This window comes from Cricetulus griseus (genome assembly GCF_003668045.3).
Source record: "Cricetulus griseus strain 17A/GY chromosome 1 unlocalized genomic scaffold, alternate assembly CriGri-PICRH-1.0 chr1_0, whole genome shotgun sequence".
In the NCBI taxonomy this organism is placed as follows: Eukaryota; Metazoa; Chordata; class Mammalia; order Rodentia; family Cricetidae; genus Cricetulus; species Cricetulus griseus.
The window spans coordinates 151,587,121-151,603,755 of NW_023276806.1; positions in this window are offsets into that span (position 1 = coordinate 151,587,121).

Here is a 16,635-nt window from a genome sequence, read left to right on the forward strand (position 1 = left end):
TGCACTGGAACAAAGAGAACATCTTCAACAAATGGTGCTGGCATAACTGGATGCAAACATGTAGAAGACTACAGATAGACCCAAGCCTTTTGCCCTGAACAAAACTTAAGTCAAAATGGATCAAAGACCTCAACATAAACCCAGCCACACTAAACCTACTAGAAGATAAAGTGGGAAATACCCTTGAATTAATTGGTACAGGAGACCGATTCCTGAACATAACACCAGTAGCACACATTGAGATCAACAATTAATAAATGAGACCTCCTGAAACTGAGAAGCTTCTGTAAGGTAAAGGACATAGTCAGCAAGACAAAACAGCAGCCCATAGACTGGGAAAAGATATTCACCAACCCCACATCTGACAGAGGGCTGATCTCCAAAACATACAAAGAACTCAAGAAGCTATTCTCCAAAACACCAAACAATCCAATTAAAAATGGGGTACAGAACTAAATAGACAATTCTCAATAGAGGAATCTAAAATGGCTGAAAGACACATAAGAAAGTGTTCAACATCCTTAGCCATCAGGGAAATGCAAATCAAAACAACTCTGAGATACCATCTTACTCCTGTCAGAATGGCTAAAATCAAAAATACCAATGACAGTTTATGCTGGAGAGGATGCGGAGAAAGAGGAACACTCCTCCACTGCTGGTGGGAGTGCCAACTTGTACAGCCACTTTGGAAATCAGTATGGTGACTCCTCAAGAAAATGGGAATCAGTCTACCACAAGATCCAGCAATTCCACTCCTAGGCATATACCCAAAAGAAGCACATTCATATAACAAGGACATCTGTTCAACGATGTTCATAGCAGCACTATTTGTAATAGCCAGAAACTGGAAGCAGCCTAGATGCCCCTCAACTGAAGAATGGATACAGAAAATGTGGTACATTTACACAATGGAGTACTAATCAGCAGAAAAAAAAATGGAATCTTGAAATTTGCAGGAAAATGATGAAACTCAAGGAAACCATTCTGAGCAAGGTAACCTACCACAAAAAGACAAACATGATATGTACTCACTCATATGTGGACCTGTTTTATGATACATAGTAGTGGCCGTGCTTTATCAGAGCTGTTTTTAATGATGTTGCTCAGAATGGTTTCCTTCCAGATGATGATTGAGAAGCTAATTTAAAAAAAAAAATGGTGCCAGGTACCACAAGAGTAACAGAACTGTGCTGTTTTCTGGGATTTTGTTTTTTACTTTTTTTTTTTTAAATGGAGTGTGCTGGATGTCTCTACAATTTTGTTCAAATGACTGCAGAACCTGGAAAAGCTGTTGCTGCTATTGATGCATAACATACTGCCATTATTGGTCTTTTATATAAATATAAATATATATATACATATATAATTTGAATTTTTGGAAACTTTAACTGTGCTGTCAACTTTGGGAAAAAGTATCCCAGTTTACCGTGTTGAGTTGTCATTGTACAAAAATTAATAGCCAAATTGGTCTAGAAATGTTGAACTTAATTTTTTCCATTTGTACAAGGGTAACGCACTGTATTAAATATGTAAGGTCTTTAAAAAAAAAGAATGGATTTTGAGAGCCCATCCCATATGAAGGGATGCTCTCTTGGCCTGGACACATGGGGTAGGGCCTAGGCCTGGCCCAGGATGATGTGGTAGACTTTGGGGAGCCCCTTTTGAGGGCCTTACCCTGCCTAGGGAGTGGAGGGGGGATGGCTAGTGGCAGATGGGATTTTGGGGGGGAGGGAAGGGAGAGGGAGAAGGGATTGACATGTGAAGCAAACTTGTTCCTAATTTGAACTAATAAAAGAATAAAATAAAAAAAAGATTTTGACAAAAAAAATTAAAAAATAAAATTGGAACATAAAAAAAATAAAGTTCATAAAAGGAAAAATGTTAATGCTTCAAGGCTCCTGAGAAATACTAGCATGTACACACAAATATGTGGACCTTTGCACCTTTGAACACACACACACACACACACACACAGAGAGAGAGAGAGAGAGAGAGAGAGAGAGAGAGAGAAAGAGAGAGAGAGAGAGAGAGAGAGAAAGAAAGCTGTCTTGGCTCTCAAAGGGTCTCAGAACCAGAGAACCAGGCAGGTCCCTAAGAGTCATCTCCACCCCTAAGACAAGGCTGGGACCAGCTATCTCCTTGCTTCATATTGAAGATGCCAAAAGCAATTTCAAAACATTGAGCTATGTGGCAGCTGTGCCTCCTTAGCCATGACAATGACCCCGTCCCTAGCTTCTAAGGTCCCAGGAGTTTACAGTAGCAAGTGAGGCTTACTATAATGAATCTTTCCACACATTTAGTATGATATCGATAGATACCGACTGTCATCCCAAAGGAAAGGACATATTACATATAGGGTGCATATACAGACGTGGGCAACATGGGGGCTGAGGATTGGAAAGCGGGCTGAAGGAGTTAAAGGTAATCTCTCCCCTTTGGTTTTGTTGTTGTTGTTGTTGTATTTTTGCCATTAAATGTTGATTATAATGAACAGTTATTCATTCAATGTTCCTTGACCTGTGTTCAACCTCTTAGGTATGTGTTGGGTTCCAGGGAGCCAAAGATGGAACAGTCACAACCCTCAGGGCTGTCATCCCATGTGGAAACCAAACAAGTAGAAATGCGAGGCATGCTGGGCAACTTCAAAGCCAGCAGCAGCAAAAGCCACTGTAATAATCTTCCAGCAGATGAAAGCATAGTGTCCTGAGGAAAAATGTCTTTTGTAAATTCACATAAGAGTGGCAATTCACGGTCATACTAATTACAGAGCAATTTACAAATTCACAGACAAGGAGACAAAAGCATCATAGGCTGGCAGTCTAGGATAGTTATGGGCTTTGATTTTTGATTTTTGGGAGAGCAGGGCTTCCACTGGATGTCACATTTAAGTCAACCTGCAAGAATAGCTATTCTATTTACTAAATGCAGCCATTATATTATACTAAAATAAACCAAAGATTTAAAATTAGGATCACCTGTTATGGGGTAGTCAACTATTGAATATTGGGTAGAAATGGATGTACATATGAAAAATAAGAACCTAGGGTGCTGGAGAGATGGCTCAGCAGCTAAGAGCACTTACTGCTCTTCCAGAGGACTCAAGTTCAGCTCCTAGCACCCACATTGGGTGGTTCGGCATTACCTATAACTCTGTCTCCAGACATATCCAACGCCTCTGATCTCCAAGGGTACCAAAACTTGGAGACACGACTCTCGAACCCCACCCTAAAATCACCAGATCAGCATCAGTCTTTCACCACCCATGATTCTCACGCTGTTTGAAATCAGAGAAGTCTAGACTCTGCCTATGTTCAAAGTGCTTGTGCAAATATGGTTGTCCAATTTAGGTTTGAGGATTAACTGCGCAGGTCCCAGATCGGAATGCCAGCTTCCTTGGTTCATTATTAGCAGTGGGAATTCAGGTCAAGCCTGTGGCCTTTCGGTGCTTCGTTTCCCTCATCTGTGTTGTAGGCATCTCTTAGCAGGGTTGCATCATAAATACCCAGGATCAACCCCTCTTCCGTTTGTGCCACTGTAACAATACTTGGCAGCTGGGGTGGCTGACTTGGATTAGAATTCTACTTCCTTGTCCTAAAGGCTGGGAAACCCCACACTGAAGCTCTAACAGGTCCAGTGTCTTTGAAAGCTGTTTTTGCTCCCAAGATGGCTGCTTTGGTTTGACTTCCTGCAAAAGGGAGGCAGGTGCACTGGTTTTTCACACCGCAAAGCAGAGGAAGGCAGAGGGCCCTCTCCTAAGGTGCTAATCCCATTCATGATGGGAAGTCCTCCTCTGGACTTAGACCCTCCAGGAGGCCACACCTCTTTCCAGTACATGGGGATTTAGATTCAGCATGAATTCGGGAGGAGCCGCCATCATTAAACTGGAGCACAGTGCTTGCCCACCATGTGCAAGGTCTTGGGTTCTGCTCCCAGTGCTGCAACACTCAAAATAGTAACAAATGTCATTTCCAAGACTTATCACTGAACACTTGTTCCATCATTGTCTGAGTCTCCTCACTTTTGACAGAACAGAGTGTCATATTGTGAGTGCCACAGGGAGATAACCTTACTCGTGGAACTTCAGTCAACAGCCATCAGGGGAAGTGCACAGCCAAGGGGACCCGAATTCTGCTGACCACTCCACAATATAGCATGGAAGGGATGCCGCCCTCAGCCCAGCTTGGCTGACACTGGGAGTGCGAATTTACAAATGGCACTGGACCTGGGTATAAGCTAAACCACACCTGATGGAGAGAGAGAGAGAGAGAGAGAGAGAGAGAGAGAGAGAGAGAGAGAGAGAGAAGAGAGAGAGAGAGAGAGAGAGAGAGAGAGAGGAGATCAAATATTTCTTAGTTTAGGACACTAAATTTTGGCTGCACATCTGTAGTTAAATAATATAACCCAAAGGAAGTTATTTGTTGCATACAGTTACTGAAAAATTAACCTGACTCTGTCTCAAAAAATAAAAACACCAAAACAAAACAACACAAAAACATTGGACTGCTGGGCGTTGGTGGCGCACGCCTTTGATCCCAGCAGAGGCAGAGGCAGGTAGATCTCTGTGAGTTCGAGACCAGCCTGGTCTACAAGAACTAGTTCCAGGACAGCCTCCAAAGCCACAGAGAAACCCTGTCTCGAAAAACAAAAACAAAAAAAATTGGACTATTCACAGTGCTTAAAACAGGCCCTGTCCTACCAGAAGCACTGCATACATTTTACTATTTGATGTTGCTACAAGCTGTAGTGGTCCTGTGTGTCTTCTGGAAATGATGGCTCCTTTATTAGCAATGGTCCCAGGCACCTCTACTTTCTCAAAGCTCTCTTCTCCACAATCCTTGTCACTCAGCTGCCACTCAAGGGGGAACCTTCTCTCTGCTCTGGCTATTCTTCTTTGCCCTATAAACAAGTAAATAAGCAAAAGCCAAGTAGACCATGCTTTGTAGCAGACCCCATAGGCTTGGAAATTTGAATATTTGTCCCCCTAGTTGGTGGCACTGGGAAGGTATGGGGGGACTAACAGTGTATACCACTACACCTGGCTTCTATGCTGTTTGCTTATATCTGCCAAAACATATCCATTGTTTTCAAAGTCCTCAATTTCTGGTTTTGCTATCAAGAGCTTTTGATAACCTTTTCAGAAACGGATGGAGATTTCCTGAGAAAGAGATTAAACCAACATCTAGAGAATGTGTTGGATATAAATAAGCAAGAAAAGACAGGGTATTGGAAGACAGTTTAAGCAAGAAGAACGTCCCCCAAGGTGAGAGGAGAGAAGAAAGTCTGAGGAACAGTAGAAGAGTCTGTAGCCTGGCTGGACCAATGTGAAAAGAAAACACACTGCATGTAGTAGAGACCTGTCAAGCTGGCCTTACCTAGTGGCAAGGACTTTGACTTCCTACTGAAAGGGCACAACAATAACAGACATTAGGCAAGAGATTTGCAAGCCCCAGTCCTTTTTCCAGATCTAGCCCTTGACCTTTCTCATTACCAGAGTCCCATCCATTCATTTATATATTGCAATGGTTCCTTTCACACCATATTACAGAGCTGGGCATCTGTAATATAGACCACACAGTCTATGGAAGATATTTACTCTATTAGCCCCTTTGCAGAAAAAGCTGCTAACTCTTATTTTCCACAAATAGACTCCATGATTAGACCTGCCTTCCATACAGACTTCGGCTGCTGGTGGAGAGTGTGTTAGCACAGGACAGACCCACTGTCACATGCCCCTTCCTCTTCATGCCAGTGGAGGTAAGATCACCACCAAGAACAACACCAGACTCTCTAGCTAGGGAAGTAGTTTTACAAACAGAAAGTGGTTCCTCCTGGCCTGCTCCCTGTCTGTGTGCTCACCCTCTCCCAGCAATGATTTAGGGTTTACAGCAAGTCTGAAAATGATCTTGTATAATCAAAGTCAAGAAGGTCACAAGGATGTGAAAGATGACACTGACTTTAAAACAGATCATCATAAAGGTCTTTCTTGGGTCTATTACTATTTACATAAATGTCTAAGTCATATAGATACACATATATGCAACTATGCTTTCTTGTATATATGTGTATGTATATTTTATATATTTATATATATATATGGTTGAGAACAGAGATAATAAGGTAAAAAATGTGAAACCAGGGAAGTTGTTTCTTCTAGAAGTCTGGGCGACACCCAAGGTATAAAGCTGTCTTCAAACCCTGGAGTTAGTGTGAGGCTTGAGAGAGGGCAAGGTCCTCCAGATTATGACTCGAGGCTCCCAGCTTCCCACATTGCCACTCTGATGCAAACACTGTCTAAGTTGTCCCTCTTCAGGCCATAGATATCCTGGCTCCCATCACTGCCCCATCCAGAAGGTGCTCCATCTCCATCTCCCCACCCCCAATTCCAGTAGAACACTTTGGGGAAGAGCAGGAAGCATCCCTATGTCTTAAAGAGGAAGTCCCTTCACCAAGCATCAGTCTTCAATCCAGCAGACAATCAGGAATTTTACAAAATACAAGTTTTTGAAAGTGGAACTATACATCAAAGCATTATAGCTTTTTGTGATATATCAAACTAATGGTTTTGGTAAGTCTTTATATTCTGTGCTCCTAGCTCAGAGGGTGGGACCAATGCCCATCCAGTTCCATACACTGTTCCATACAGTTCCATCCAATTTCAAAGACCCTGGATTCATCCACCTCCACGAACCTTGGATACATCCACTTCCATAGACCATGGGGTATCCATCCACTTTCATAAACCCATATATATCCGTGGGCCCATACATGTGCATGAGCTGTGATGTCTGTAATTCATGACACCAACTTCTCACTTTCTCCCCATAGCCAGTCACTGCATACAGGGAATTTTACCTCTTGAGTCCATCCATCTATGGAATTTTAACTATGACCATCTTTATTCAACAGCCCCTCTCACCTGGACAATTGTATTAGCATCCCTCTAATCAATCTCCCTGATTCAAGTCATGCCCTCTACAGTCAGTGTTCAGCCTACAGAGTAAAGGTATGGTCTTAAAACATAAATCTCATCAAGGCCTTGTTAGACCCTTCAATATCCACATAAAGCCCAGTCTGTTTGACATATAGTGTCCTCCATTTCTCCCCTTCTCTTCCAGCTCTCTCATTTCACTTCTTTACACTTTACTTCTCCAAGTTCCTGACACACTGGCACCACCACCACCCAAGTCACTGTAATAGAGCAATTGGGAACAGACCAAACACTATTCATTCAAATCCCAGCTTGGCTTCTCCTAGCTATGTGACTTTGAGTGACTTAACCTTTGTGTGCATGTGGGTGTGGGACACGGGGAAGGCTCATTTCCTCATCTGGAAAATGGTGATAACAATAAGCCATGCTTTGCAAAACTGTTGTATTACATAATGTGATTCATAAAAATCACTTAGGCCAATTCTTCCATGCTAACCATCCTCTTCTAACCATTTTGTTTCCCCCCTCCAGCAATTGCTGATACCCATCCTGTCACCCTGCTGTTCACCTAGTTTGTTCTTCTTCACTCTTCAAACATTGTCTTCAGTGGATTACTTGACTATAAACCCAACCTGGGCTCCCACGTTACAGAAGTGCAGTGTCCTATGCATTTTTCTGCCAGAGCTACTCTTAGCATATAAAAACTAAATCTTACCACATTACATTTGCAAAGCATTTATTTGCCCTACATTGAATGTGTTTGAGCCCTGGAATTGCATTTAACGGACTTTCTATGGACCTCCAATTTCAGCAGTACCACAGACACACTGAGAACAGTTTGCAAGGTAAGTGACAGTGAATGATTCACTAAGCAACCAGCGGCTAACCAAAGATATTCCATCAGCTGGCTTTCAGTTATGTATACTGGTAGTGTGGATATAATGGTTAGATCTAATATGACTAGGAATATTTCACTACGACTATCTCAGAAGACATTGTAGAACCCTTGGTATTCTCAAATGAATGGGTGATGGTACAGATGTAGGGTGTGAGGAAAATTTGAACCGAGAGAACCAACACAAATGTGTGATGTGAACAAATGGTTTTCAACATCTTTGACATCATCAAGTTCTACATAACCTCATTGGTGAATTTCTGACAGAACTCTATTCTCAGAAGATTATCTAATAGCCAAGAATAAAGACAATAATAAGGCAATAATGCTCTCTCCCCTTGGCAGTGGTGATACAGTTTTTATTTCCGTATTCTCCCAACATTCAGTCTAGGGCCCATCCTATAAAAACTGCTTCATAAGCACTAACTGATAGGTGGATGGATGATCTTTAGAAGTCACTGTGCCTCCTAAGAAGTGGTGCTACTTCAAATAAATTATTTAATTAATTAAGTGCAAAATAAAATTATGTCATTTGCAGAAAAGTCACTTGACAAAAATTCTAAGCTGAAAACTTCAATTAACATGTTTCCTTTCTGTGTGTGGTTTTGGTCTCTTAGTAGTTAAATCCCCTGATTTTCTTCTGTAACACCCTCCCCCGGTTGGGTAGGATGTGGGAATGTTTGATGGTGAGAGCCACAATACTGGACATGTGTCTCACCTTCCCATTCAAAACATTCCATACTCTGGGACATAATGACTGGGCCGTGTCAAGTCACAGCAATCAGTTCAACTGAAACACTTCAGGGGACTTTGGTTTAAGCAACGAAAGCAACCAGGAGTCAGAAATGGACTCTTTCCCCCTGGAGTTGGGGAAGGAGATGACAAGACAGGAATGGCCTGAGGCCCTCAAAGGGGTAGTCTCTAAAAATTAAAACTCTGAGGCATCACAATAGAGGACACACAGGTCTCCTCGCCATCTTTGAAGCAGCCACAATGCAGCAGAGGGATCTTGATCTGGTTCTGGTTTTTGTTTGTTTGTTTGTCATGTTTTTGTTTTGCCTTTTGTCCTGCCAGTTAAAGAATTAAGAGGCAGGAAAATCTCAAGCTGGACAGGTCGCCTCAGAGGACACCACAAACAGGAGCAGGTCAAGAAAGGCGTTTGTGAAAAGACACTCTGCAATGCAGGGGGGGGGGGAGCCAGGAACCCCCATCTCTTCTCCAGGGCTGAGACAGTCTCTGAAGAATTTCCCTCCCCTAACATAGCATTGGTGAGTTTGACAAAAGACAAGATGGTTGGCCTACAACTGTTGTGTAACATGTTCTGATCCTGCCTTGAACTTGTTGAGCCAGTCCATCAGCAGGGTGGACAAAAGCCTATAGAGCCTTGGTTTTAAGCTGCCAGGCTTGTGTCTCTAATGGGGGAAGGAGTATGAAGAAGAAGCAGCCATCTTGGAAACTCTTACCTAGCCTAGGCCCTCTCCCTGTCTGACTGCACCCAAAGAGTCTGTCCTGGCCTTTCAGCCACACCTGATTCACATTGCCCCTGTGCCTTTGCCATGTGACCCGACAAAGTCTTGCTTTACTTAAACTACTTTGAATTGGTCCTGGAGGACCTGACTGAACATCTTCTAAATGCATCTGCAATTCCCTTCCTTTGTTTTGTGCAAAGGACCTGGTCCCATCTATACCACCTTATGCTTAGTATTTAGTACTGCAGGATTCTCAATGCCACAAGGGCCCCAAAGGTGACTTGAAGAGGTGGTGGCTATGGACCTAAAGGGTTAATTTAAAGTTAATTGCATCTGAACTCAAACACCTACAGTGAGAATTCACCCTCATTCCATTGTAACATCAAATTATCTCCCATTAATTGGCCCTAATTTCTCTTCAGTCCCATGTCTCAATGTTAAATATTTGTACTGGCATTTTAGTCAGGAAGAAGTTAGTGAGCCTAATTGCTCAGCCTGCACTTAGCTGACAGCCCTGCTATCAGATAGCTCCAGAAAGAAAACAATAGGGGCTTAGCATTGCCGGAGGAATGTCAGGTATGTGGTCATAAAATCTAATCACTGGAGAACAGGGAGAGCCTGAGGTGAGCCTGCTAATCTTTTCTGGGGCTCAAAACATGAAGGCTTCCAGCATTAAACTCTTTTCACACTGTTAGACACTTTTTAAAAACTGGCTTAAAAAAGTGAATGACTTTCATACAAATATCAAGAGCACACAGGCTCAGATTTTAGTATACCCACAATTGCCCAGCACCCGGAAGGCGTTAAACTGGTTCAAAGGAGAAGTCACATATGCAGACCATCAGCAAAACTCTGTAACTCAACTGTATGTGCATCTGCGAAGAGGTTCGACAACCAATGTCTTCCACCCTAAGTTCCCTGGCACTGGCTGTGGCTAGAATCATGCTTAGCTGTGTGGTTTTCAGTTTACACATATCCAGAATAGCACAAGAACTGTGGAAGGCACAGACTGCTGTAAGGTTGAAGAGCCCAGTCACAGTACTGAGTAGCTCCAGAGGGCACCAGGCCCTCCAGGAATGCCTTTCTCTCTTTGCCAGTAGGATTTCTTTATAATTTGGACAGTTTCCATTATTTTTCTCAGTCCATGGTATGTGTCTACATTAACCAAGCACACTCTGCACATTTGAATTGAGTATTTCTGCTGTGTTTCAAAATTCTACTAAGACCTGATTTCTTCATTTTGGAAAGAGGAAATTGTAGTAGTCACTTTTTTTATGTAGTGAAGAGGAAATGCAGCAGTGTCTGGAAAATGCCCTCTTGGATAAGAAATACAGTGGTGTGGAGAAGGAAAAAGAACTTCTTCTGGAGTCTCTAATGTTCAACAACTAAAGTTTGTGAGTTAATCAGGCAAAGGTAGTTCAAAAGAAAAAAATGTATATAATTTTATTTGGTGTGAATATATTACTTTGTATGTGCATGGGGAAGCATCGAAAGAAATGAGGATATGTAAGATCAACATAGTAAAAATGGCAATCTTACCAAAGGTAATCTACAGATTCAATGCAATCCCCATCAAAATCCAAACACAATTCTTCACAGACCTTGAAAGAACAATTCTCAACTTTATATGGAGAAACAAAAGAGCCAGGATAGCCAAAACAACCCTATACAATAAAGGAACTTCTAGAGGCATCACCATCCCTGACTTCAAGCTCTATTACAGAGCTATAGTCCTGAAAACAGCTTGGTATTGGCACAAAAATAGACACGTAGACCATTGGAATAGAGTTGAAAACCCTGATATTAACCCACACACTTACGAACACCTGATTCTTGACAAACAATCCAAATTTATACACTGGAATAAAGAGAACATCTTCAACAAATGGTGCTGGCATAACTGGATGCAAACATGTAGAAGACTACAGATAGACCCAAGCCTAATGCCATGCACAAAACTGAAGTCAAAATGGATTCAAGACCTCAACATAAATCCAGCCACACTAAACCTATTAGAAGACAAAGTGGGAAATACCCTTGAATTAATTGGTACAGGAGACAGCTTCCTGAACATGACACCAGTAGCACAGACACTGAGATCAACAATTGATAAATGGGACCTCCTGAAACTGAGAAGCTTCTGTAAGGCAAAGGACACAGTCAGCAAGACAAAACAGCAGCCCACAGACTGGGAAAAGATATTCACCAACCCCACATCTGACAGAGGGCTGATCTCCAAAATATGCAAAGAACTCAAGAAGCTAGTCTCCAAAACACCAAACAATCCAATTAGAAAGTGGGGTACAGAACTAAATAGATAATTCTCAATAGAGGATTCTAAAATGGCTGAGAGACACATAAGAAAGTGTTCAACATCCTTAGCCATCAAGGAAATGCAAATCAAAACAATTCTGAGATACGATCTTACTCCTGCCAGAATGACCAAAATAATAAACACCAGTGACAGTTTATGCTGGAGAGGATGTGGAGAAAGGGTAACACTTCTCCACTGCTGATGAGAGTGCCAACTTGTACAGCTACTTTGGAAATCAGTATGGCGACTCCTCAAGAAAATGGGAATGAGTCTACCACAAGATCCAGCAATTCCACTCTTAGGCATATACCCAAAAGAAGCACATTCATACAACAAGGACATCTGTTCAACGATGTTCAACTATTTGTAATAGCCAGAAACTGGAAGCAGCCTAGATGCCCTTCAACTGAAAAATGGATAGAGAAAATGTGGTACATTTACACAATGGAGTACTACTCAGCGGGGAAAAAAAACAATGGAATCTTGAAATTTGCAGGAAAATGGATGGAACTAGAAGAAACCATTCTGAGCAAGGTAACCCAATCACAAAAAGACAAACATGGTATGTACTCACTCATATGTGGATTTTAGACATAGAGTAAAGGATTACCAGCCTACAATCCACACTGCCAGAGAAGCTAGTAAACAAGAAGGACCCTAAGAGAGACATACATGGTCCCCTGGAGAAGGGGAAAGACTCAAGATCCCCTGAGCAAATTGAGAGCATGGGAAGAGGGGGGAAGGAGCTATAAGAATGAGAAGGGAAGAAGAGGAAGGATGCAGAGGTCATGAGGGAGCAGAAAGGTTGAGTCAGGGGAAGAATTGAAGAAAGGGTATGAGATAGGTAGGGTTTTAGTTGAGGGGGTGGTAATGGAGGACGGAAGGGAGAAGGGAACTGGGATTGGCATGTAAAACAATCCTGTTTCTAATTCAAATAAAAAAATCTGAAAAAAAAAAAAACAAAAAAAGAAAGAAAGAAATGAAATAATATCTAGAGAAGTATATAAGTGAAGGAGGTTTGTGTGTTTTTGGTTTTTTAAGATAGGATCTCACCCTGTAATTCAGGCTGACCTGCAACTTGCTATGTCATGATCTTCCTATGCTTTATATATCATGCTTTCCGTGTGTGTGTGTGTGTGTGTGTGTGTGTGTGTGTGTGTGTGTGTGTGTGTGTGTTATACACATGTATAGTGCATATAGATGCTTATGCCCATGCTTTCAACCTTCAAGACTGAAGATTAACATGAGGTATGTTCCTCTTTACTCTCCACTTTCTTTTTGGAACCAGGATCTCCCACCAAAGCTGTTTGCTTCTTTGGCTGGATGGTATAGCTGGGCAAAGCAGGCTACTGTCTGCTTCCAGCTTTGGTGGTATAGGCACAAACTGCCACTCCTGTCTTTTGTGAAGGCCAGGAATCTGAACTCAGCTCCTTGCATTTAAGCAGCAAGCAGTTTCCTCACCAAACCATCTCTCCAGCTCCATAGCATTGTTGAAAAGAGCAACTAAACTGCCTGTGAGAAACAACAATATAAGCCAAGCAAGACTGTGAGGGCAGTAAATGGTGGGACAGGGCATTGCACAGTTGTATAGGATAGATCAGAACTGTTGGTTGAGTGAGGTTTGTTATGCAGATAAGAAACCCATTCTCTTCCTGATGGAGAGGAAGGAAACACATTAACAGATAGACACCTATGTCACTTTTACAGAGCGAAATCTGTACTTGTTTTGAGGCAAAATTTGGGCAGGTGAAGAGTTCTTCCTTTATGTGCTGTTTCTCAATTGCCTCTGCTCAAAATAATCCTTGTGCCAAAGTGGCATGTTTTGAGTGGCGTGTGTCAGTCTTCTCTTTTGGAAACTCAACTGGTAGAAGTACTTATTTAAAGTAAGGAAAACTCCCTTCATCTTTAGATGTCTCTGAGATGAGATGGAGCCAACACTCCATTGTTTTCTCTTCCTTTTCTGCTGAGGCAGGTCAGAGCCATTCCTCTCCATAGCCTTTAGTGACAGAGACCTTCTCTAAAGTTGATTGCAGTATATATGTCCTGATGTTTGGTGGCTTATTGTTGTTGTTGTTCCCATAAGATCTTACATTTATTCCAGTCTCTGTTTTGGTTTTTGTTCTAAACTGTTTTCAAAGTGCTTATCAAGGTGTTCAGTCTGTCTGTGTGTGGCTGCCTGTACTGTTGTTTGCTCTGTGCCACCATGGCCAATGGCAGTTCTGGGCTAGAGTGTGTATTTGTCAAATGTGGGAAGAGAGCTGGGCTGTCAGCATCAGGACCTCTGGATGCTGCCTGAGAGTGGAGAGAGCGGAGCCAGCCTGTCTGAAGTACTACCTGGACTAGAGTCTGTTCTATACACATAGGAAATCTTTGGGGATGAAGACGCAAAGATCTTTTCTCAGCATTAACCGCCTCGCTAAAGCCCCTCCTGAAACACTGGGTTTCCCGTGGTGTTCAGGGTCCTTTAAATCATTCTCCAGAGTATCCCAGGCTGCTCCGAGTTTCCCACAGACACACAAACCTGCTAATGCAGACCGGTAAGTCCTGTATCACACACCAATAAAACTACCTAAATCACTTTGCAAATTTCTTCCTATCCAGTCTGGGCTCCAGAGAGTTTTTGACCATGGCTTTGAGCTCTGAGGCCAGGGTCTGCAATCCACAGAAAGGCATTGGTATGTTCTTCAGGAAGCTTAATTTTAAGAGACAACTGAGCTTACAAGGATTCTGGAGGGTTGAAGGGGATGAGGAAGAAACCAGAGGATGGGATACAGACCAGAGAAGGAGGCCTGAGGGATGAGGGATAGGACTGGGTCTGAAAGGGAGACAATTTAAAGTTGTTTCTTCTGCTTTGGCCAAGGAATCTGGAGAGATGTTTTGGACTCTGGATTTTTTGGATTCTTTATGGTAATTAAGAAACCCATTAGTGGTTTGAAGTTTGATCTTCTTTTGAACTGAGTTTGCCAGTCCCCTGGGCCAACTTAAGGAGCAGGCTTGTAGAGGGCCACTCCCATCCTCTTCCCAGAGTTTCCTCAAATGTGACAAGAACAGAGAGACAAACAACAGCACAGAAACAAAACAGATTTTGACCAAGGATTTGGGGTTTGTTTGTTTTTCAGGTCTGGACATGCAAGGAGGGTTTCCCAATCTTGAGAGGTGAAATAAACTTGGGATCCAGGAGATCAAGGAAAGAAACAAAAGTCCGGACAAATGTGAGCTCTATTTCCCCTCAAATGGGGTGTTGGTCCACCATCCTACAACACAACTGTAGGAAACCAAACTCTGCTATCTTGACTCAGAGATGATGGTGAGAAACTTTGAGAAACTTCACACAGAAACTTCAACAATTTCAAAGGTGTCTCCAGGAACAGCTATATCACAGACTGTATTACCCAGGACTTCTAAGTCAGTCTTCATCGTTCATCCTGTAATATCAGCAGCTGGAAGGCTGAGGCAGGAAGATCATGGTTAGACCCCATCTCAAACAGCGTATCTGTACAGCAAACCTCACCCTGTGCCCTGATGCTTTACTTGGCCATGCCCAGTGTGTCAGCACAGCCCTTCCCACACCCTTCACCCTGTGCTTCATGGGAGCTGTGAAGTCTAAGGCACCTTCTTGAGATCATGAGATGTGCTTGTCTGTGGGTGTCTTCCCTGTGTACAGAGCTGATATATTATTAAGTCCCTATTTGCTTCACTCTTGCTAATCTATCTTTTGTTACAGGAAACCCCAGCTGAGAACTCATGAAAAGGAGAGCAGAGAATTATTTTTTACAACCCACCCCCATCTGGTCAGAAAGCTCCGAATCTGGCATCTCATGGGCTCCCAAAAAGCTCTGTGCCCCACAAGGATCTTGGCAGTAAGCTCATGTCTCAGTAATCTTGGTGGCACTCCAGGCCTGTAAAAAGCTTCCTGATACCACCAAGGCAAAGTCTGGCTGGGTTCAAGCTGAGCTAAAGGGCACGACATCAAAAGGAAGCAATGTTTTGCAAAGCTAGCTACCACGGAGTCTCAGAAAAGAACTGGTGAGAGCATAATTCCCTGAGATTTCAAAGTTCAATCTAAGGTAAGTTTTCCAAAGGGTTGATGAGGACCTTGTTAAAATCACAACGCAGATTGTGCTCTCAAAGTCAATGGATCCCAAACAACATTGTCATTTCCTACACATTCTCACAATGAATGATCAAACCATTTGCTTGAAAATTTAGAAGCCGTGCAAACAAAGACAGAGGAATAGCACAGTCACATTCATGTACCAGGCATTTATAGCCTGCCAACATTACAGCACAACGCTGTCATCAGTTAAAGTTATACTTGAGGGCCATACAACTGAGTTGCCACCACCCTCCAAAAAATAAAACAAATCTCACAATGTTTTAAATAAGTCTGCAATTTTGCATTGGGCTACCCTCATAGCTGTCCAGGATATGTGGTTGGACAGGTGAGAGTCTATGGATACAGAGCCTTATCTTATTCTTTCTGGCCTGGTTCTGTTTTGTTTAATAAGTTAGATGAAGTCTTCTTCACTTGGTTTATATCTGCATTAGAGTCATGATTGTACCTTTTATGAAACTCATTGATGGTAGATACTAACGACAGTTGGAATCCCTACTGAGTGAATGAAATATGCAGGCCCAGTACTAGATCACACACATTCCAGAGATGATTAAACTCTGAGGATTCTAAGATAACAAAGTCTTGATCCTTTGAGAGATTTATAATATGATGGTATCAGAAGACTGAAATAGAAATTAGAAGATGAATCAGGCAATGGTGGCACACACCTTTAATCCCACCAGCACTGGGGAGGCAGAGGCAAACAGACCTCTGTCTACAGCCTGGTCTACAGAGCAAGTTCCAGGACAGCCTCCAAAGCTACACAGAGAAACCCTTTCTTGAAAAACCAAAGAAAGAAAGAAAGAAAGAAAGAAAGAAAGAAAGAAAGAAAGAAAGAAAGAAAGAAAGTAGGCGATGAGGCCTACTTGGAGGGAGTAGGTCCCTCAAGGCACATCCTCAGGGATTATATGT